The sequence below is a fragment of the Strix aluco genome, chromosome 16 (assembly GCF_031877795.1).
Source record: "Strix aluco isolate bStrAlu1 chromosome 16, bStrAlu1.hap1, whole genome shotgun sequence".
Classification (NCBI taxonomy): domain Eukaryota; kingdom Metazoa; phylum Chordata; class Aves; order Strigiformes; family Strigidae; genus Strix; species Strix aluco.
Genome location: NC_133946.1, coordinates 3,805,194 through 3,828,587, shown reverse-complemented (window position 1 = coordinate 3,828,587; position 23,394 = coordinate 3,805,194). Strand labels below are relative to the sequence as shown.

At 37.5% G+C, this 23,394-nt stretch overlaps 1 protein-coding gene across 3 annotated transcripts in view; it reads right to left on the bottom strand.

The window, feature by feature from the left end:
- WT1 (WT1 transcription factor) overlaps window positions 1–23,394 on the bottom strand; it is a 93,129-nt gene that overhangs the window by 67,584 nt on the left and 2,151 nt on the right. For 2 of the 3 annotated variants that reach the window (XM_074842275.1, XM_074842272.1), the window contains exon 2: window positions 16,143–16,228. The gene's annotated coding sequence lies outside the window, so the exon portion shown is untranslated. Of the gene's footprint in view, window positions 1–16,142; window positions 16,229–21,836; window positions 21,920–23,394 lie in introns of those variants that run through there. The other variant, XM_074842273.1, reaches the window with a different exon arrangement.

The window sequence follows — 23,394 nt, the reverse complement described above, 5'->3', positions numbered from 1 at the left end:
AAGTACTACGCAGACAGCCATATCAGCAGAGCTTTCATTTCTATCAGTGATCTCTGTCAGATTTTCCTTCTGCATTATATCAGAATTTGGATTATTTGTTTGCCACCAAATACTATTTCACACAGGGAAAAGAAAAGAAAAGAAAAGAAAAGAAAAGAAAAGAAAAGAAAAGAAAAGAAAAGAAAAGAAAAGAAAAGAAAAGAAAAGAAAAGAAAAGAAAAGAAAAGAAAAGAAAAGAAAAGAAAAGAAAAGAAAAGAAAAGAAAAGAAAAGAAAAGAAAAGAAAAGAAAAGAAAAGAAGAGAAAAGAAAAGAGAAAAGAAAGATCTGAATGGATTTCTAACTTGGTTATGTTTTCAAAGCTGTGGATTTTAACAACTTCTTGCTCCAATTTGCTACTTAAAAATCTCTGAAATTCAGAGCAAGCATCCTCATTGGCTAAAGGTTTAAAATATTTTTTTAAACATTAAAAAATCAGTACGTTTATGCACAGTGTTTCTTACTGGCTGTTATTCTATCTCCTAACATCCATTATTCAACAAACATATGTTAGAACAACTCATTTACTACCCCCTCAACATTTCTACAGGAACATATAAAACTTTTTAAGTCAAGGTGTACAGGGGCAACTTAATCTTGCAAATGATCTTTGCAGTGTACAAGAGATTCTCCAGCATCTTTATCTCTTGAGCTTAAAAGAGTTACCAAAGTTGAAAGGCAGGATTACAGTTATCAGACCAGTATTTCAGTTTTAAGAGACGGACTATTGATCAACACAGAGAGAAAGCTGATCTGAGTAAGCATCACATGAAAGATTTCCAGTCCAACCAATAACAAACCAAAGGGCTATTTCAGTGAAGAGGGTCTTTTGAACATTGAATCCCACTGTCCACTAAATAGAAATCATATAAAAGCTATATGCAAAAAGTTGATTTTTAAGAAATGTGTAGAGTTTTCCTATTGCAGGAAGGGATCAGAATTTATTTTAGCTACCATGATAACAGTAACAAACATTAACAAAACACTAACAAACTAGCCATCTCAAATACACTATTCAGGGCTTGGAAAAGGGAATTTGAAATAAAATGAACCAGAAAGATTCAGACAGGAACAGTATTTTCACTTGAATCCAAGTCAAAGTAGTCTGTAAGTGATAAATCATTTGTATATGTGTATAATTCTTTTATATGGAAGCTAGTACTTCTTCTGATATTACATTTGTTTGCTGTTTTACTTGCTCTATACTTACCTGTTTGTTTTGACTGTTAAATGGTTTTACTGTTCAAGCTTAGCATAACTGTTGGTATGCATTCAGCAACAGTGTAAGAATGTGCATCCTGATGCCATTGTCTATGCTAATATCAACCAATCCACACTTGTACAAGAGGGATGCTAATCAATTTTAGGCTTTCAAAATGCAGGGAAGAGGCATGATCCCCTGACCTGTCACAGGTGCCCTGCCAGGACAAAACCTAGCACAGTGATAAACCAAGCACAGTAATTATTCAGAAATAAGCTACACACTCCAACAACACTGTCCATTTCACACCAAGAGAATCCCCTATCATGTATTTTCTTACAGCTGTCCTTGGAAGGATGTGTGAAGAGGGGGAAAGGAGCACAGCAGGTTGGCAAAGCAAACATGGGCACAGAGAAGCAATTTAAACTGAAGCAACATTTCTACCCACTGTGGCAGGCATCAATGCCTCTACCGTGCAGCTCAGAAGATGTAAGTCCACAAATGTACTTGGGTTAGTAGCTGCTTCTTGAGAGTCTCGAAAGGTCTGCGAAGTGGATCTATCGGCTCCTTGGTGGAATCACAGGTTTTATGTAGCACCAAATAGCACCTTTTAGCAAACACTGCACTACTGCCTCCTGGTCTGAACAAAATATTCTGGTGTCCTGGGACTCAGAGGAGATCATAACTACACTTCCTGGGGAAAATAAATGGGTTCTCACTTTGATAGTGTCTTCTAAATTAAAAGTTGTTTTGACATAAAGTGTCTGTTGCAATTAATAGATTGAATGCAACCAGAGGAAGCACCAATTATAAGAAACTGTCACAGGGTACTTAACTAAAAGATGTATTTTCAAGTCAGTCTGACCATGTTCTGAACCCACTGAAGAGTATAGTATTGCAGGGAAAGGATTTTGTATCATCACAGCAAGGGCTGACTGCATTTATGCCAAATTTGAAAATCTCTCCACTGATAAACAGCTCCACTTGTTTTTGAAGTTGTGTTTATTTACGTCTCGGTAGAACTGGCCCAACACTTCCTAAGTCCATTTTAAGTTATTTATGTTGTTTTTATTTAACAGGAATTTTCTTTCAGGGTACATCTTTTGTTTCCACAGAACTAGCACTAATTACTTGTGCAGTCCTAGCATTTTCTAGGGAGACTAAAGGGAGCTGTTATCTGCCATGCCATGTTTCTGGGCCTCTGCTGCGGGTACTGGACGTAGTGTGCTACAGGCCAAATATCTTTCTAAATTAAGCTCATAATATCTCTGCTTTAGGTAGCATTGTTTAGTAAATATTAACATGAATAACTCATCTGCAGTGGTCACATATGCTGCTTCTGCTGTCTCTCTACTGTTTGTAAATAAATTCTGAAAGGCCGTCTAAACAGTTTATAGTCTGGAGCTGTGCAAGTGTTGAGGAAAACACTTCAATATGTGCTTTAAGAGAATCTACACCCTTTATTCTTAGCCCAAATACACCGTGTGTGTGTGCGCGCATGCGTGTGCGTGCAATACGTTGCATTCCCAAACATCTAATTTGAGCCTTAGTCATCAGTCCTTTGAATAACACATACAGAAGTTGATCCTTTGAAGCTAACCTGGGTAAGTCCTGAATGGATGAAGACTGTCTACCTAGGAATAATGTGGATTTTAAAAGATGTTGAAGTCATATGTATAAACTGCTTCCTGGTTTTCAGTTATAAGACAGCTTCTCAAGATGTTTGAGGAACTTTCTAAAGGAATAGGACAAATTCTTACACATAATGTAATAACTGCTACTGCGATAGATTTAGAAACACCACAGACATCATCTTGTGAACCCAGGAGTTGTCACAAGAGAAAAAAAATATTGTGTCCAAAAAATCATTTTGTGTATATAACTCTGCAACCTGAAGTCTCAATTACTTCTCTTTAAATATTGTTTTATGTCATTGTCACCAGCCCTACATATGAAGATACAGCTTACACTTCTGCGAGTAGTCCTACTGGCTTCTATAGTAAGCCAAATCATAAGATAAAGTCCCTTTAAGATAAAACCATGATTCTGAACGTAGCATTACCATTCTAGCTTTATGACCCATGATAAACGACTTTCTTCAAGGCAATATTTGCCATTTGTAGATCAACCACTACAGATTAAAATAACCTTTCTGATAATAATTCATCAAAGCTCTAACTTAGGTAGACTGTACCTTTCCTTTACACACAAAGCATGCTCATTTTTAATCAAAGTAAATTCATAGGGAGGGATCGAAAATTTTACCCCTTTTGTACTTCTTTTTTAAATCTGCAGTAAGCTAAACACAGATGTCTCCAAAACCATGAGACTGATGATGAGAAATCACAGTTTTTGTATTTGAAGAAATCTAAATATAAGTAGAGGCATCCTTTTCTGAAAGTGCTCGTAGATTTACAGCTTTGAAACCATGTACTTTGACTTGGGTTTCCCCCCTCCCACCCTGCACCCTGACAAATCATCCTTGCCTTCTGTGATTGATAATCCCAGTTGGCTGCAATGACACCTACTGGATGTCAGAACTGATGAACTGCAGACCCTGCTGCTGCTGCCTTCAGCTCGCATCACTGCCAATGTAATGTTCAATACCACAGTCCTCTCTCAGGCAGAACTCCCGCCCACTGCTACTCTCTTCCTGACTATCTGGATCTCAGTTATCCCTATGAAGCAATTTCCTGCCTTTTTCATGCTCATTTCTCAACTCCCAGGTAACAAATTTTCAACCTGATTACAACTGGGCTAGTTTAGTCCAGACTCTTTAAAGCAGTTGCATAATCTGAGCTGCTCTGCTGCAGCTGTTGTTGTACAAAAGTTATTTATAAACTGTAGATAAAATCCTTAGATATTTACAAAAGCTACTATGCAAAATAGCAAGATACTGTGCATCATGATGTGGTTATTGTTTTCACTAGGACCTTTCTGTTTGTTCAGTCCTCGCTGTGAGAAACCCACAGCTGCATTTTGGATTGCACTGGGAAAGAATTTAAAACTTTAAAGTTCTCATTACAAATTTAGCATGGCTAAGTTAATGTCATTATTAATTTAATTCATAAATATTGTATCATCTTAAAATGGAAGCTGACTACATGACTAGCAACATCAGGATTTTTTGAAATAGGCTTGAGGGGAAGGCTTGCATTACAGTTCTGTACAATCAATCACCTTTGCTTGCCCATTTGGTATCATATAATTACAGGAAACAAAGTTTCCAGAATACAGTATTTGCAAGACAATTAGTCAACTGTCTTCACTATTCCAAGCAGACACTGCCAGATTAGGTGGAATTAAGTTGGCAATGGGATCAAGATTAATCTAATTTTTGCTTAGATTACATTTGTTTTTACAGATATTGAACTAGGAAAAAAGGTGGGGCTTAGCGTGGTATCATGGAGGACCGGTGGAGACCCAATGGGATTCCAGGCTCTGGAATGGAATTTTCTGGAATCACCTGAGGTCACTAGGTTTGGAAAGACTCTTGAGCCATATGTGGTGGTCAGGGACTCCTTGGCTAAGGAAATCTTAGAAGAAAACACTTACATGAACCTGAGACTCTCTTGTGAATTCTTCCTTTCAATGGTAAAATAAATGAACTTGGATCCAAATTAGAAATACATTACCTAAGTTTATTAGGGGCTTAATCGTCCAGTAAAAGACAGAGAATCTTGGATGAACTTCTCTGCAACTCCAGTTCTAGAATTCAGCAGAGGAAATAAAAACATAACACACTAATGAAACACTAAGTTAGAATCACCCACTCACCAGCTGAGTGAAATATTCCTTTTTAAAGTTCTTAAAAAAAACCCCACAGAAAAAGAAATGTACCCTGGTTGGAAAAGGTATACTCTGACCATGAATATAAACTGAAGCCTGACTAGAATCAAGTGAGATTCTTAACATCTCAAAGGAGATGAATTCAGCAGTTGTAATGATATATATAGATAATAGATATTTATTATAAGCCACCCGAGCATGATGTCCTGTGACAGCTAAGAAAAACAAAAAAATTTTCTCAGCCAAGAAAAGAAACTAGAACTATAACCATTTACAGTCTGTGAAAGAAAACCATACAGAACACTGTCAATTGATATTTTCAAAAAGGTTAAGATATAAATAAATATAGAGATATACAGACTACACACGTTCTTATCAGTAGCACATTACAGAGGTATTTCAACTATCTCCTCATCACATCAAGCATGATAAAGCTATGACATTAAGGAACTTGTCTATCACATGCTATATATACTCTGCTTGGGGAAAACAAACTCTGGACTCAACTCTGCCTATGATCTTTAATGTTACATTTTTTTTAAAACCATCTGCCGTTCAGGATACTTGAAAATATTTGTAGAGTTCCTCTCACATCGTTTATCAAAGAGCTTTTCAACATCTAAACTCCAGAAAGGTAGCCCCAGCCTATGGCTTGACCTGCAAACTCAAAAGAACAGTGCAAAATAAACAAACCACAACCAGACAGAGAGCAAGTATGCATGAGAGGAAGACTAGTTTTCTAACTGAATTCCTGGGTATTTTAATCAAATCCTGTGTATGATAAATTAGCAACATCAAGCTGTAAATAAGCTCTTCAAAAAGCATTAGAGACACATAAACAAGTAATGATGAATCAACTCATTTTTTTGGGGTCTAAAATCAGCACAGAACAACTAACAAACTCGAGTGCTTGAAGTGATAGAATGAGAAGCTCCAGGCTGCTCCAGCCTCTTCCTTCCTCTGCATTTCTGAAAATTTTATCTGCAAAGCAGTGATTTGGACTGGTCATCTGCAAAGAGCCAGCCCCATGGACAGTGCCTGAACAGTCCCAGCAGTATGGCAGTGTGCAGCACAATACAGTTGGTGGGTTACCTCTGTGTTCCTGCTCAGAGACAGTTCTTCAATGCAGTAGACAATGTTTAGTCTAATCTTTAACCTTTCAAACACAAAGGACAAATTTTGTTCTCTCTCTTAACTGCCCCATCAGGAACTGCCAATTTCTTTACAGCATTTGCACTCACCATGTCCTTTGAGCGATCTAGTGTGAGACCTCTCTTCAGCTTGACAAACAGCCTGAACCCAAACCTAGTTTAAGAGACCAAAGGTGAACTGAGCTCCCTACTTACCTCCTTTTGATCTAAGGCTTTCAGTCCCTGGCTCATAACTAGTCCCCTGGCTGTAAACCTCTTGCCGGTCAGAGAAGAGGAAGGAAGCTGTTTCAACTGCCAGTGCTGGCCGAAAGAAACAGGACCCTTCTGGAAGTGGAAGGAAACAGCTTCATTTCTCACTGGATGCAAAACTCCTTGTCTCTTTCAAGAAAATCTTCTCTTTTTTTGGCCTCAGTCCATCCCCTTAAACCTGGCCAGTCCTTAACTGTGTATGTGTTGTACCAAGAGGCCTGGAGGCATTGGGTAGTAAAAGTAGTACTCAAGCAGATGAACTTGTCTCCATAAATACATTAGAAGCCAAGCAAGGGGATCCATCACAAATAATATTTACTATAAACTCAGCAGAGCTGACACAAATCAAGTGAAACTGAAAACAGAAATGAGATATGGTGCCAACAGTCTCTAAGTTTTGTTTATACCGATCCATCAATTCAGAGAAGTCTCAAGAGGCTTCTCAAACAAACGCAGACTGGGATGTTATATCCAGTCACACCACAATAAGAGAATGGTCCTGATTTGGATATCACAGAGTGGCAGTGCCTTGATTCAGAGCCACCAATCATCATAGAATTTAAGGTTCTTTTTTTTCTGGTAAAAAAATTTACTGGGGCATAGATTCAAAGTAGCCATTGTCATTACCTAATCTGAACTCCCACATAATGCAGACCATTACATTACACCAAGCCATCCCTGAATTAGTCTCAAATATTCTGGACATCAAGCACAAAAAAAGTGTTAGCAGGCAGTAACTGTCTACAATGAATTCCTATTTTTGGTGAACAATAGCAAGACTTGATACCATAGTTTTCAGCCCAAAGAAAACTCATGGCAACTGAAAAAAATACTTGAGAAAGCTTTATAATCTCTCTACCATTTTACAGATATGGAAACTGAAACTCAAAGGTATCAAAGTTAGGCACAGAGAAATAAATCTGTAACTAAAAGCAGGCGATATTTATACGCACTAATGAAACTCTGCAAAACAGAGTTTAAATGAGATTTGAGTGCTACACAGGCTTGCTGCCTGGGCCTTCAGTCTACTCAAGTCACTATAGAGTCAACATAAAATAAAGAATTTCTGAGTCCCAGCACCCTTATTTCTTTTACAGAGGGAAGCTGCTGCTTATTTTTATTTACATTAATTTGATTTGTATTCTTGTAGAGGAACAGCACAGTGGTGGGAAAGCAAATGGTATATTTTTTCACAGAAGAAACTAATGAAGTTACAGAAAGCAAATGTTCTGTTCCATAGAAGGCTCCATATGCTTGTCTAACCCAGCCATATTTCTGAGGTTAAATGATGCAAAGATAAAAAGATGACTTTGTGAAACAAAGGTAAATAGCAACCCAGATGCTCTCATTCATATTCTGAAGTTACTGCCATTAGCTCTGTGACAAACACATTTCACAGCTTGTGAATTTGCAACAATCGTAAATTAAGGCAGTAAGAGAGGATCAAGTATAGTCCTATAAACCTTTGAAAAGGTTTGCTTTATTTATATTCCAGTTGGGGACCCTACCAGTGCTCTAAAGTTTATAAAGTATTGGAATCCAGCAGAATCCAGTCCTCAAATCATTTATTTTCTATTTCTGATGGCCTGGATTACAACTATGTATTTGGACTGCTTCACAAGTTCACATACAATGTAAAGAACTATGATTTACTTTTTGCCCTTCTTCCAAGCAGAACTAGGGCCACCAGGTGCAAAAAAACTGTGCAAACTGAACATAAAACAAGATCATGTCTCCGAGGAAGTGGAATAACCCTTCCTTTTCAGAGGCTTCATTTAGCCCTCCTGACTATCACATGAGAGAGAAGTAATAAAAAATGAATCTGGAAAAAATGTTCCTAAGGTCACTGAATTTGGTACTGAAGGCATAAACAACTGTACACAATACTGAAGCGCTAAATTAATAAATAGATTCCCTTCTAAAGGAGCTTGTCCTTCTAGGTGAGATGTACTGATGAGACATGGGAGGAAGAACCTTGTAACATTGCTCCATAAGCATTATTCCCTAACATCTATTTGTGTACTAAGTAATATGCAACACCCTTGACTTTCCAGAATCCAGCATTTGCACTTATCCTATGTACACTTCATAGAACTTTTTTCTAGGAAAGGTTATATTTAATGATGTTAAACTGCATTGAAAATATTTGTGACATCTGTCAAATTCATTTAAAAAAATTCATTAGGGTCAGTGTAACTGCAATAAATACAAAATTAATAGCAAGGGGTTTCTCTTAAGGTTACATTAAAATAACATTTGGGATCTGTCTGAATCTGACAAAATCCAGGGAACTGGCTACAGCCACAATTTGTCCTTAATTTCTTTGTGCCTAGATGAGAAAAGCGCTAAACAATCCATATTTTTTATTCACAGTGCTCCATGTGCTGGAGTAGAGGAAGTGGTCTCAGAATTAAACTTGGGATTCTCAGTCGGGCAGTTCAGCTTCATTTGGCTTACAGCTCTCCTTGGGCAAGATATTAACTATTTTGATCCCTTTCTGTAAATTCTGGAAAACTAAATTTAATTCTTCCTGCAGCTGTCATGAGGCAGAGTTGTCATCCCCTAATGGTGTAAAATGCTCTGAACCTTCTGCATAGAAGGTGATATACCATGGCAAAATGCTATTGCTCTCTGTGATGCTAGCAGCACGTGCTGGGGCATGCTGAAACAAAGTTTTAAATTTAAACCCAGCTTTCCTGAGTTCACTCCTTCTTTCACTTTCTTCATTCCCTATTTTCCCCTCATGGCACTATGTCTTAGAAATACACCTTCTCTTGGTTCAGAGAAAAGGACACACCAAAATTTGGATCTCTGTGCTGCACCAGTTAGGATCACTGGAGAACGACATTTTCCCTTCAATGGATTTCTGTGTGTTCGGTTCAAAATATAAAAAGCCAGAGACCAATTAAATTACATTAAATCTGGGATAGTTTTGAAATTTGCCAAGTCAATTACTTAACCTAAAAAAACTCTAATGCACAGTTTTAATTTGGAATGTATGTGCCAAGTACTGCTCATAGCTCAGTATTTTGAAAACAACATACCAGTGACTTCAAGGACATATGACTGAATCCTATACCTTTTAGCTAAATTGAAAACAGACAGACAGGTAAAATCCTTTTTTCTAAATTTACATCTGGATCTTTTCCCAGTTATACAGAAGAAGACATTCTTACAAGGCTTTTAAGTACATCTTAAAATTGCATTTTTGTTACTTAGATCCAAGTGACAAGAAAGATGAATCATGTCTCAGAATTTATTCAGCATTGCTAATTAAACTCATTCCTTGAGGCCTGGGAAGCACTAAACCACTGGAGTGTAACAGTGAAAATTAGTGATTTGAATAGAAGAATCATGAACTTTGGAAAAGAAAACATTACCCATCGGTGGAGCTCACAAAATAGCCCCTTACAGAAACTAAACAAGATTAATGAAGGTGAAGTCAAGAAAAACAACAGCTTTTAAAAGATCTCATGTCTTATTTTCTAAAGAGCACAACATAAAATACACTCAGTGCCACTAAAAACCTTTAATATGCACATATACATTTAACACAGAAAATAGGGAAAGCAAGTTTTATAGATGTCACCTTACTGTATTGCACAGAAAAAAAAATTTCTTCACCAAAAATTATTTTAAAAAAAGATGAAATTAACCTTCTTTCCAAGTATTTGGGTCCAAATTCCATCCCTTCAAATTTTGTCATACTTTGGTTAAAACTTAGAACTGGTAATTTAGATGTTTGAGTGCTACCAGTAATGTTTACATTCAGTGAAAGAACTATGCATCCTTCCTAAGTTCCTGCTGAAGAGTCTGGACACCCGCACACCCAGAACACAGCCCTTGAGGGCTCTGCTTCTCCACTTTTCAACAAATGAAGCATAGATATGACAATAAAAATAGCACCATTATGTCAGGATAATGTGGAGGCATGAGTGGCTATTGCATCTGGAAATCCATGCTAAAGAGAGCAAAGAGGAAGCCTTCAAAATCAGAAGTCATTGCTGAACTGTTGAATTTAATTCAAGGGTTATTCTCCAGGTAGGAATACCACAGGGGCCACAAGATGCTGCCTTCTGAAAAGGCAAATTGCTGCCAATCAGCCGGTCAGGTGTGGCTCGCCTGCACACAAGACCAGGACTTCTGGTAATGGCGGCTGAGCTTGGACCTTGGTGGGACCAAAGAGCTGCAAAACAAGAGCAGCCACAGACGCCTCTCTCAGGTTGCTGTGACTCCCTGCCTGCTGTGTGCCATTCAAAATCTGGCACTTGCCTCTGGCACTTGTGGTCTGACTTTCCAGGGCAATGACTTTCTAGGGCAACACAGGAATTCCAAAATACCCAGCTCCTCCTGTAAGTTGGCCATGGCAGATTGTGATTACTTAGCTCAGTGCCATGCTGTGACCCCTGGTGTCACTCCCAAATCACGCTGGAACATTCACACAAATGTAAATCCACCAGCTGTCAGGAGGCAGCGATGAGGAAACCTGAATCATCACTGGTGAGTATGGAATTGAACCGCTATAATTATAACAGTGGGGTTAGAGATGCCCTCTTCTTCACTGAAGAGTGAATAAATAAATGCATGCCTAAATGACTGTAGCACATATACATCTAATATAAACCACATTCCAGGACTTTATAACTTGCCTGTAAACACCTGCTCCAATGAAGATGGGATATAAAATCCCACTCTTCTATTGTGTTCCTTTAAATAAAGGGGGGAAAAAGAACTACGCGATTTTTTAGAGTAATAAACAGACATCTTAGGTGATTTCATTCAGTTGTCTGGATTATTCTGATTTTTATAACGTTATACTGGGGCTACAGTGGTTTGAGACACAGTTCATCTAGCAAGCACTTGTAGCTTGCCTAGCAGTTCCAAGAGTAGAGATGCAACAGCAAACACAGTGCTTATAACCTACCCTCAGAGCAAAACGTACTTTTGCCAACAGCGGAACCAATCTGCTGTTGGCCAGGGGTTGTCACTCACTTGGACAAACCCATCTAATTTGTGATTGAGCCATGGTCTGATAAATTTTATGGTGCTTCTCACAGGAGTTTCTCAGATCTAGAGACCTTAGTAACAGTAGAGCCTCCCTCCAGTTGCCAGTGTTGGACTCCACCTCTTCTGCATATACAGGCATCTTTTCACAGTCTTTTCACCATAGCATATACAAATCTATACACTCAGAAGCCTATTACTTAGAAACAACTCATTTCTAAGAACAAAATAAAAGCCTCTAAAAAAAAAAAGGTATCCAGCTTACCAACAAGGCTCAGTTTTTAGACATAAAACCACACTGATATATGAAACCACACTAGAAAACCCATCACCTTCATGACAAGAATATTGTAGCAATAAAAGTGCATCAGCTCTTGAAATCCTGCACTGTTTGGTGATCTGCTCCAGTGAGGTTCTGCAGAGATCCATTACCTCTAGAGACCACGGTCTGGACTGAGCAGCAAAACACAGAAATGTGATCTCTGTCAGCCTTCACACAACACTTACAAAACTAACACACACTGCAACATAACTGGCTACTTTTGCTCAAAACCATCAGATGACTGAACTTGCACAGCCCTGTAACAACTCTTTAAGCAGATAGTTTTCTTGGTGCTTTGGAAAAGTGGGAGACCAAATGTAAAACTCCACCAATACACACTAGGCAACTGACACAAAATCCAGCCAAATACTAACAGGAGTTAAAACAATAAAAATTGCTATTTCCAGTAAAGCTCTCTTTCAGTGCGGAATTCTTAGTTGGCAAGAACATCCCCTCCTATGTTGTTTAGATTCAAAGCTACTCACCAATCAATGCAAATTACCTCTGACCAGTGGTTTCCCAGTGAAAAATGCTCACTTTCCAGAATGCTAGGTTAATATCATGCATATGAGATTTGAAAGGAAAACATCAATTGGAACTAAACTTCTGAAACTGTCCAGTAGCACTCCTCAGTATCTAGCCTTGCTGTGAACAATATCACATTCAGTAGCAGAAACAAGTAAGCAAAGCTTTCCTTGAAGATGAATGGTCAAAGTTACACATAAGTATTCTAGTATTGTTTCCTTCTCAGTAAACTAAGGAATTTGTTTGCTCACTTCGCCACTTTGCATTTGTTGTACATTGGACAACTGACTGAAGAGGCATCTATACTATTTATGCTCACAAAAGATGCCAGACCTTTAATTTAAATGCCAACTTGGGCTCTTTTTAAAATATGGAGCTTTAACATTCAAAAGTCAGATCTGAACCTCATGTTAAGCAACACACTTACAAAAACTGCCACATGACAAAAGTGCCAATGCTTTTTCCCACATTTCTGCACTGCTTCCTGTCCCATCATAATTTTTCAGATGAAAAGTGTTTTTATAATATGTTAATTTTCAGTATTGCATACAATAATCAGCAAACAAATTTGCTTGAATCAGAGTAACATGAAGTTCAGAAATAGTGTGAGCCATGATCTTAGGAATGCGTGTGAGACCGTGTCAGTATTATATTATCCAGCACTAATAACTAACCTGCACATTTTTTATGGCATGCATCACTCTTCACTAAGTGTTAGTTAACCTGCCCCTTCCCTGAGCTGAAGGAAAGGTAGGCATTCTTAGGTGGACAACTAACATAAGTCAAACGAGTTGACTCTAGCATCCATTTCTCTTCATCGACTATGTTTCCGTGACTACCTCAGATGCAGACATCTACACTAAACAGACAAGATGATTCTCATCCTCAGCATATGAACATGAAGCCTTTTTTTCTCTAGGATCCAAGTGCATACTTCTATTCATAGAGATTCATTGTGTCATCTTATTAAAGCCTGGCTACGAGGCTATTATAGCCCTTAATTATATTAAGTTTAGGATGTGTTTTTTAGAAGTGTTTTAGAAAAGTAGAGCTGTTTCTGTATTTTGAGGTTGCTGGGAGCTTTGTCATTTGGAACTCTTCACAGGTGATTCACGAAATGAAATACTAAATTTTACTGATGTAAAATCCAGCAGAGCTGTAAAACATTACAGGTTTGTTATTATTGTTATTATCAGTTTCTGCTCTTGCGAACTGCAGCAGGAAGAAGTACTGAGAAGGGATTACAGAGAAGTTAATTAAAGAACTAACAGTATAAAATACTGTCTGATTAATTAAAGAATTAACAGTATAAAATACTGTCTGATTAGAGGTATCACATTCAAAGAGTTATCTAAAACTCTCGTTTTTTCAGTAAGTTTAGACCTTGCTGTGGTAAGATGGCAGTAGACAGAAGCTTGCACTGAGCTGTAAATGTGAAGGCACAAACTTTTTGACAATATCAAGTTCACACGGTTCCCTGAAGATATTTCTCAGGCAAGAAGGACAACAGGATATAGTAAACTTAAAAACAACAAAAGAATAACATGAAGAGTAGTAGCTATGCCTAAGTTATGGAAGCAAGATACAGCTCTTAAAAAACTGAGATTTATCATAAAAGTTGACTCTACTGAAAAGAAAGAAAATTTATAATTCTACATTATTTATTTGAAATACATAGCTCAAATATATACTGTAACTTTTTTTAAAAAAAGTTAAATTACAAAAACTAGCAGTGCATTTAAATGGTTAAGAAGTTTCTGAACTGTTCTCTTCCCTAAGAAAAGATGTTCTCAGGTTGCAGCTACCCTGAAAAAATAGCTTTCCAGTATTTGAGTACTTTTAAAGGAAGTATTTCTAACCCAGCAGCACATTAGTATGTCCTTGAGGACAGAGCAAGACAAATACAGATCACGTATCACTGTGCTCTCAGAATTAAACAGCAAGGGAGAATAACAACGGTCGTGTAACTCCTAGTGAGAGGGATTCTTCAGAAATGGAAAGCTGCACTGTTTAAGAGATACCTCTGCTCTCTTGTGAGAGTTTTATACAATAGTGGCATGCTGTACTTCTGGTACCTTAGAGAGGGATATATCCTTCAAAACCTTTTCTTCAAGACAATTCATGGGACCTTCTCTCACAAAGAGGTTCAGAGTCACAGACAAATGATTAAAAGTCTGAAAAGATTTCTTGATGAGCAGAGACAGTCATGAAAGAGGACTGTACACCTTAAGAGAATTTGTGAGTAAGAGGGTATTCAACAAGTGCATATTAAATAATGAAAGATACAGAGAAAACAGGCACTCTGTATTTAGCCTGTATTATAACCAACTTTTAATGAAACTAAAGGGTAACAGCACCTAATTAACTAGTGGAACCCCTAGTTTTACTAGGCTTGGAAGAGAAATTTAAAACATTGTAAAGACAAGCTGCCCACTTGTTTTGGAATAGATATTTCTCAATACTTCTCACGGAACATCTTTCACTCTTTAATAAAACTATAATTGAAAACACTGTAAAAGTGGTGTGATTCCATGGATCAGCTACAGAACTCTTACCATTATGATTTGGTAATCAATGACAGGTTATAAAAACATTCAATGTTTTATTAGAGAAGGAAATTATGTTTACATTTCATGGCATGTCAAACAGTGGCTGAGAAGAGACAAGGAAGAACCTTTCCACTCCTTTTCCCCTGCCTTCCCTGGACAACTTGTTCTGACAGCCTGCTCTGGAGTTCCATCCATCATCCTCCGAATGATCTCCCAACAGCCATGATCAGATGCAGCATACCAAACTACATGACACATTATGACACACTCCTATGTGACCATGCTAATGCACTTGCAAAACTGCGTACATTTACAGAACACATTAATAAAGTTTTCTTTAGAGACTTCCTCTTCAAATTTAAGATTACACACACTGTTTACAGTGTAGATGGTCACCAGAATGGAATTTAACTATCTTAGCCATTTGAAAAATATTGCCATATCTTGAACATTTAACAAGGTTTCCACAGATTTTATATGGGTCAAAGGGAGGGAAAGTGCTTCTAAGATACTTTTAAGATAACACTTCCATTCCACTTAGAATGGAAACTGCCTTTTTGACACCTAAAGCTGCCGAGTTCTCGATCTGCTTTTCTTCAGGTAGAGAATCCATTAAGTGATGAACAACTTCTCAAACAGGGTTATGCACTTTTTACACTTTATGCACATGGCCTCAGATTCTTCCAGCTACTTTGAAAGTTTTTGATGTGTGAATGAGCCATGAGCTCTTGCCTGCAAGACCCACAGAGCACTGTACTGAGGGGTAAAGGCAAAGCACACTGAACTCCCATGACTCTGTGGATTTGGGGGCATTATTCTGGCACCCGAGGGAGTTGTTACAGAATTCTGTGAATTTTTTTCAGGATGCTTTGAGGAGCACATGGAATAAAAGCCCTCAAATTTCATGTAAGTACCAGTTTTCTGAGATTCGTTAAAAAAAAGTAAAATCCAGAACTTGCCTGAACTCTTGCCTGCTTTAACACCAACATTTGCTCTAAGGTCATCACCAGATGAATAGAAAGTTTTGTTTATCTTTCAGTCTACTCAGACGAGATAGATTTTGTTTTGGGAAGATGTTTGGGTTGTAATGTAAAGTGCTCATTGAAAGATGTTTATGTTTTCTCTGTATGTAAGGTTTTCCAGAGTCTTTGGTGGTGTCATAAGATGTATTTCATAGCATGTTCATACAAGAGTAGGCTGTTTAAATTACCACGCAAGACCCTGTAACTACAATAAAAGCTGCAGGAAAGCAATGCTAGCCATAGAGCAGCAAGGCTTGCGTTCTGATAACGCTAACTCCACATTAAACACTTACTCTGTGTGTGACTTGGCAAAAGGTTCTTCCCAAAAACTACAGCTAAACTCCATTCTTTTCATGCTTTTTTCTTTTTTCTTTTTTTCCTAGAAAGGAAAAGAGAAGGTTGATAGGAATAAATACATGTTTAGATAGCATATATTCTTTGACTAAAAGACTAACTAACTTCTCAGTTACAATGGAAGCACAGAACATTCTTTAACTTTGTATTTTCATCACTGAATCAAAGATAATTAAAAAAGATAATTCCTATATAAACTGAAAAAAGTCAATTTCCTGAAAAACAGTGCAAAAATTATATTTTGTTCAAAATGAACTCCATAGCAAAAGGAGCAATATGCTCCTCTTAAAAACCTAAGCATCAAGTTCTTTCTCAGAAATTCAGATTAACTTCCCCATACATTCTCCTTCTTATGAGACTGATACTTAATAAACTATATTAATTTGTTTGTGTCCATTTTCACTAGAGGCCTAGAAAGGCCAAGCTCATTTGCTTTGTGTAGACACAAAGGGAGACCACACCATTTACCAGAAGAGAAATCACTTTTCCTTATTACAGTGAAGCATGCTGGTTGTTGTACTGGTTGCCATTACTAGATGAGAAATAAAGTAATTTCTTATATTATACCTGCCTCAAACCACTCTATTGTAGTTCTACAATACCTGAAACACGAATATACAACATTGTTTTTAAGTATCTAAATTGTCCAGTTGGTCAAAGAGCTTGGTGACTCCTTGAGGAAGAGTGGCAATGGTAAGGAAAGACCAAAAGGATAACAAAATATCTGTAATTAAGATGACGTTTTGTAGTGTGTGAGAGAAATCACACAAAAATCCTTCCACAGAAATGTTAAAAAACTTTGAGATATAACTAAGTCATTTAGATGCAGTTTTAGTTTAAATGTGAACTTGCATATGATATATGTGATTTTATATGTATTTATATACACAAACCCCAGAAAATCTGTAGATAATGTACAGAAATGATAACTATCACTGGATAAAAAAACACTATAGATTAATGAAAAAATTTGAACAAATCCTGAACTGCCTAAGAAAGGGTACACAGTTCTGACAGATCCCTTAGTACAGATGGTGGGAGTAAAACATATCCACATGATAATCACATCCTTACCAAAATTGAAAACGTATGTGAAAGTCATGGTGGTCTTGCAAAAATATAAACTCATAAACGGTTTCTTGATTTGGTGTCATCATTCATTTCTTTCATTTGAGAAATCAGTTTTAGTAGGCCAAACAAAGATTGATGTTTTTTTCATAAAAGGATATTTTATGAAATAGTGAAATGTAGCATATTTCTACCTGATAAATGCAGAGACCTGTAAACTTTGAACCCACATTGGCCTTTGTTGCTCATGACCCTGTTTAAGTGATTTATTTTCTTTTAACAACTGCAGTCTGCAGGAGGTAGAATATACTGTGTAGATCTTTAATTCTGTTGAAAATTGAAGAGTTTAAACAGAACGGCTGACATTAGAAGACCTATTACTGAAAAGTCCTATTATCTTCATTTCAGTATCCCTTTTAGGAGCAATATTTATGGTTGGAGAAAATACATAATTTATAAAAACAGCCTGGTAGGCTGCTGCAGAGCAATGGAGGAGTTGGCATCCCTGCCCCCACATCAGGGTGTCTAGTGGACTGCATCAAAGCTGGAGACTCTGGAAACCTGGCATATGCAAAGGTATAAAATCAGGAATCTTGTCTGTTGTCTAGAAGAACATCTTGAGGGAACTGAACACTCCTCATCTTTGTGAAACATTTAGATTTCAAAGATTTAGCAAATTCCAAGGAAATAATACTCTGCTAGAATTTTTCTGCCAGGCTTTCTGTACAAGGGCAGCTTTATCTTCAACTTAAATAAATTCAGTTCCCTTTTTGCCCTCACCTCACTGCTTTTTACTTATATTCTGTTAACGTGCAACAAAGTCAAATAGCATCATAAGCATACTTCCTACTCCTTGGTGTGAATGTCACCATGGAAGCTGAGCAGATCGGTCCTCTTCCACATGTAGGGAGAAACCATCCCAAATCTAAAACATTTTCCATACAGAGAGTGCAACTTTGTTTCACAACAGTGGGGACTCATGTCAGGTAGTTTCCCCAGTAGCATAGGGAAACCCACACTACTGCTCTAATAATCTTCATTAGATGACTGGCCTACAAAATCTTAGCAGGCTTTAGTATGTATCTCTGCATTATCACATAGTGCCCAAGGCTCCATCTCATAAAATTAAATGGATATTATCAGAGAAATGAATAATGCTTTTTTTATTCTGTTTTGAAGTTGCTCATTCATGAAACAAGCTTCTTAGGTTAAGCAAATTCTGTGTTTGTGAAACATCTCCTGAATATATGGTGCTATAATAAAAATAATAAATGTTTAAAGCTCCCTTACTTTCCTTTACTCTTCATTATTAGAAATAAATCTTATGAAGCAGATAAAAGTATTACAATTAATCCCTCCTGAACGGAGACAGTATGTACTATTCTTTTCAATACAAGAGAAACTGGCTTTGACTAGAGTGGCAACAACTGGCAAACTGATTTTATAGTTTTGATTTATTGAATATTAGGAAATAGACTTTTTTAATAACAACTCCATTTAAGTATTCATTAAAATGGAATTAGTACAAGCAGGGCCAGATTCTGATACCCATATTCTTGTCAGACAGCATTTTATTACAGAAAAGTCTCACTGACATCAGTGGGATTACTTGTAAAAGGCTGTTCAGCATGAGTGAGAACACAGAGCTAGATCCTAACAGGGTACAGAGGACTACAGAGGTTTTAGGCACTCCTCCCCGATCCTGAAAGTGCCCCCCACACCCTTCAGCAATGGCTGGAGCAGTATGTCATTGTGTGCCCAAGGCACCTCATCTGCACTGGTGTGCATCGACTCCTGGATCTCACCAACACAAGTATGTGACTTGCCCTGTCCCTGCCCCAGGTATATGGGACATGAAATATATATCTTCATCCTCACAATGGAAATAATTCCCAAAGGTTGATTAATTTGTTTTAGACCTTATGTTAAAGATATTTATCTTCACAGTTCTTCCGTTTGAGCAAGTTTGACCTGAAGAATGTATAGCACGTTGCCATAAAAAAGCATTATGAAGATGGATTTTGATTTATAAGAAAAATCACTGAGAAGGAAAAAAAACAGGGGGCTATAGTAAGGGATCTTATTAAAGGATCAAGGCTGCATACTCTATTTCTCTAAATTACACAGCAGAAGAGAAGACCATCTTGCATTTTTGTTTTGTACACTCCTGATTTAAATATACATATAAACAAATTCCAGTATGTGATGGCTACAGGTAAAGAGAACCGGCTTAGTTATAAATACTATTGATAGTTAGAAAAAGCATATTGATTTTTCCATATATAACCCAAAATGTCTCTCAAACTCTGAGTTCTAGCACCTGCACTATCTTTCTTTATTCAGTAATCTCTATAACGAGCAGGGAAGGAGGCTGAGAAATTTGACCTTTATACAGAGAGCAATGACGTATGAGCAAATAGTGAACATCCTAATTTATCTTTCATTCAAAATTATTTGGCAACTGATTTGGGAAAATAATATTTAGTATATATGCTGTGCTTTTATATTTCCATTGCATACACCAGTCATATGTGGAATATACTTCTACTCCTTGAGTGGGTGAACATAGTTAGAATCCAGTCCTGACAGCAAATACCTCACTGTCTATTCAGTGTACATACAGCCCTTCTTCCTCTAAAAGGCTGCTGTTTCTGCAGAATTCCTTAGCAGAAAACTCATTTGCCAATAGAAAAACAAATATGGTCAAAGCCAATTTGTTTAATACTTCTTTAAAATCTAAAAAAAAGGTCTATTCTTGGTTGTAAGTATTATTAGCGAACAGACTACTTCCTATTGTTTAACTTTGGTTTAAAAACTAGGCAACACTAAAGGTTTCTATCGCATAGTTCTCGAAGGTCAGACTTGAAAGCTTAAACTTCAGGTTCTATTGAGATAAAGGCACTGTGCTTTGCAAAGTTATGCTATTATCCCTGGTTATAATCTTCACTGACTTCAGAAATAATTGCTTTCCTTAAACAAAAAGGAAGTCTGATTCTAATTTGCTATCTAGATCTACATTCTTATATTCTTTTTATAGAGTTTTGAACAAGTTATCACTGGAATCTTCCTTCACTCAAACATAAGTGAAAGTTTTATCTTACTTTAGATATCACAAAAATAATTTATGACTAAGGAAACAAAACCTTTTGTCTCACAATATATTTCTTTGCGACAGCTGTGGTATTTCACTGAAAGCACAAAAGCCGTGATGGTCTGGACTGCAATCAACCATTTTTAATAGGAAATTTTTACAGACTTTTAATAAGATCCCTAACATAATTTATGGGGAGAGGTTTTGAAGTGAAGAGGCATTGTTTGGCAAAGTGTTCTTCCTCTAATCTCAGGAAATTTAAATAATCGAGTGCTCATTTCCTCTAAATTTAGGATTTCTCCTAAAAAAATGGTTAAGAAAAACACCTGCTACACTAGCAGCAAAATAAGTGTACCTAGAGTCCAAACAAAATATATTTCTAAAGGCTTTTCAAAGGCAAAATGCTCCACATCAGAACCCAATACTATTAATAATGATGCAATATTGAATTTTGCTTCTTAAACTCTGAATATTTAATAAATATTTTGAATGAAGATAGCATGCTGGTCAGGATAACTGCAGGGTTTTTTTAAAAACTGGTACAGTTGGGGGAATTGAAATAAGTGGGCATATGTGGAGAATTTACAGTTTATAAGAAAACCAGATAAGCACCCAAAAGTTACTATCCTTACTGAAGTTATACAGAGTTCCTTCGACTACAGAACTTCACTGGAAGAATAAGGACAGCAGGCTTCCCCCTGAGATCTCTGATGTGTCTTGTAAGAAGAAACTCAAAGGGTATTTTAGCACTTTCCATTTAGTCCCAGCCAGAACTAGGGAAAAACCAGAAACATGAGTAGGAAGCACACTTCTATACATTGATAAAGCTAATCAAAGCTCCTGAATAGGAAACAGATTTACTTTGGCTGACTGGGATTTTGGATGAAGTTCTGAATTAGTTTTTACCCTGAGAAACTCATTGTCTGTAATTCTTAAGTAATAGCTGACCTAACTGTGTTTCCTCAGTCTAGGCTGGTTAGAATATCTCTCCCAAAGGAGAGAAAAAGAGAGGGAAAACCTTTAAAGGAAGGACTCACAAACAGCTCAGGTACAGTCACCCTACCCAGGACTTGTCCGGGTCACTGCGTGCCAAAGACCTCAAGAGGGCACTCAGCACAAAATGTACTGCATCACAGGAATGAAAGGGGTCTACAATTATGTCCCTGGCCAGTTTTCACAGAAGGCAGTTATCCTTATCCAGTTTTCCAGAGAGCCAACCTCAGCTTTCATCTCATCACTACAGATACAGAACTGGAAAAAAAAAAAAAAAAAAGAAAAAGAAATTCTGAAGAGGAAAAATTATGCCATCATACAGTCTGTACTTCTTTTCTGTATTGAAGGTCTGTTTCATCAATGCTTTTAACAAAAAAGGAGCAGTTTCTAGAGTCAACTCTAAACCCTTTATTTTCAAAAGCTGTCTGTTGATTTCAAAGAGCCGTTGGCTCCATAAAGACTGCTTTGTAAGATGTATCACCTGAAGAACTTTGTTTTCTTCAGCCACCATGTTCAAAGCATGCAGGACATGCTTTAGACTCCATCTCTCACTCTGTCATTTGCCTACAGAAACAAAACAAAACAGTTTACAGTGGGTGCCAGCCAAGACTTACTTGGATGTTCCTTTCTGCATGTGTATACACATACACATACATGCACAGACATACACACATTAGCCAGTTCTGAAATGGCAGTGACCTCGCTGGGGTTCCTGCTGTGGCCTGTCCCTGAGGGGCTGCTCCCACCCTACCCTGCTGCTGCAGGGCACTGGCGGCTGAGGCTCCCCAGCCCTGGGGCACCAATCCTGGCAGCCTCCCAGGATTCCTTCCGCAGAGCCTTAACCTCATCCACGCCCCGTTTCTGAACTGGCTTCACAAACTGCAGACAGGACTATAAACAATTGCCTCGTTTCCACAGAAATGTCATTATTCCAATAAAACTGAAACCCATTCTTCTACTACGTCCTCTTTACATTGGTAGTTTCACAAAACACATACTGCCCCCTTTATATTCAAAGTGGACTTCCTGATGCACAAGTTCAAATCCCAGCTATCATCTATCATCTTAATTCTTCTGGGACAAATAAAGTATCATGCAAGATACCATATGTGGATATTTCAGCACAGCTCTTTAGAGTCATGTCCTGTCTACCCAGTGTGATCAATGGTTATTTTATTTTTGTATATTTAGAATAAAGTATGACAAACCTCCTTCTGGGTACTCTACCTAAACAAAAAATAGCCAAATAGACCCTGAGGTTGGGAGTTAATTCCCTATGTGACTTGGGCCATTTATATACCCTGGGGTATCTGAGATATCTGCAGAGGAATCTCAGACACAGGATGAGATCTATAGGAGACTCACGGCAGCTTGTAGCCATACACGATACCCCAGAAGCCAGACTGGCACTAGGCACATACTTCAGCACCTGAAATGTCTCCTAAAGATCTGTGCAAATCAAATGTACCATGTATCCTTATTCCCCCAGTGTGTTGGATGCCAAGTTACCTTTATTCTCACAGGACTGTATTACGCAGTACTAGATGAAAGTCATCTGAACTTTAAAAATGCCTAAACACTCATGCACTGAAAATCACATTCCAGATTAGGCACACAAAGGACAGACCTATCTCTATACCTATCTACAACTTCCTGCTGACCTATGACATACAAAATACTTGCAAAACTATCAATCAGACAGTATTAAAATATCCTGTTTGAAAACACTTTTAGTAAAGATAATTCATCAGTTAATGTGGGGATATTATTTCAGAAATACTGCCCAAACTAGAACAAATTAATTAGCCCAGATTTGGATGATAGAAAAATTAAGAGTTGAACCAATATTCAGAAGTCATACAAGCATGTAGGTGATCAAAATGAATTTCAGTCATGAACTTTATTAAAGGCAGTGTGGGCCTTCATCAGGTTCATTGTGCTCAGTGCTGTGGAAACTGAGAAGCAGGGGCTACCCCTGCTCTGGTTATTAGACTCCATGAGTAATTCTAGTCATTATTTGGTCAGGTTTGTAGGTGAAA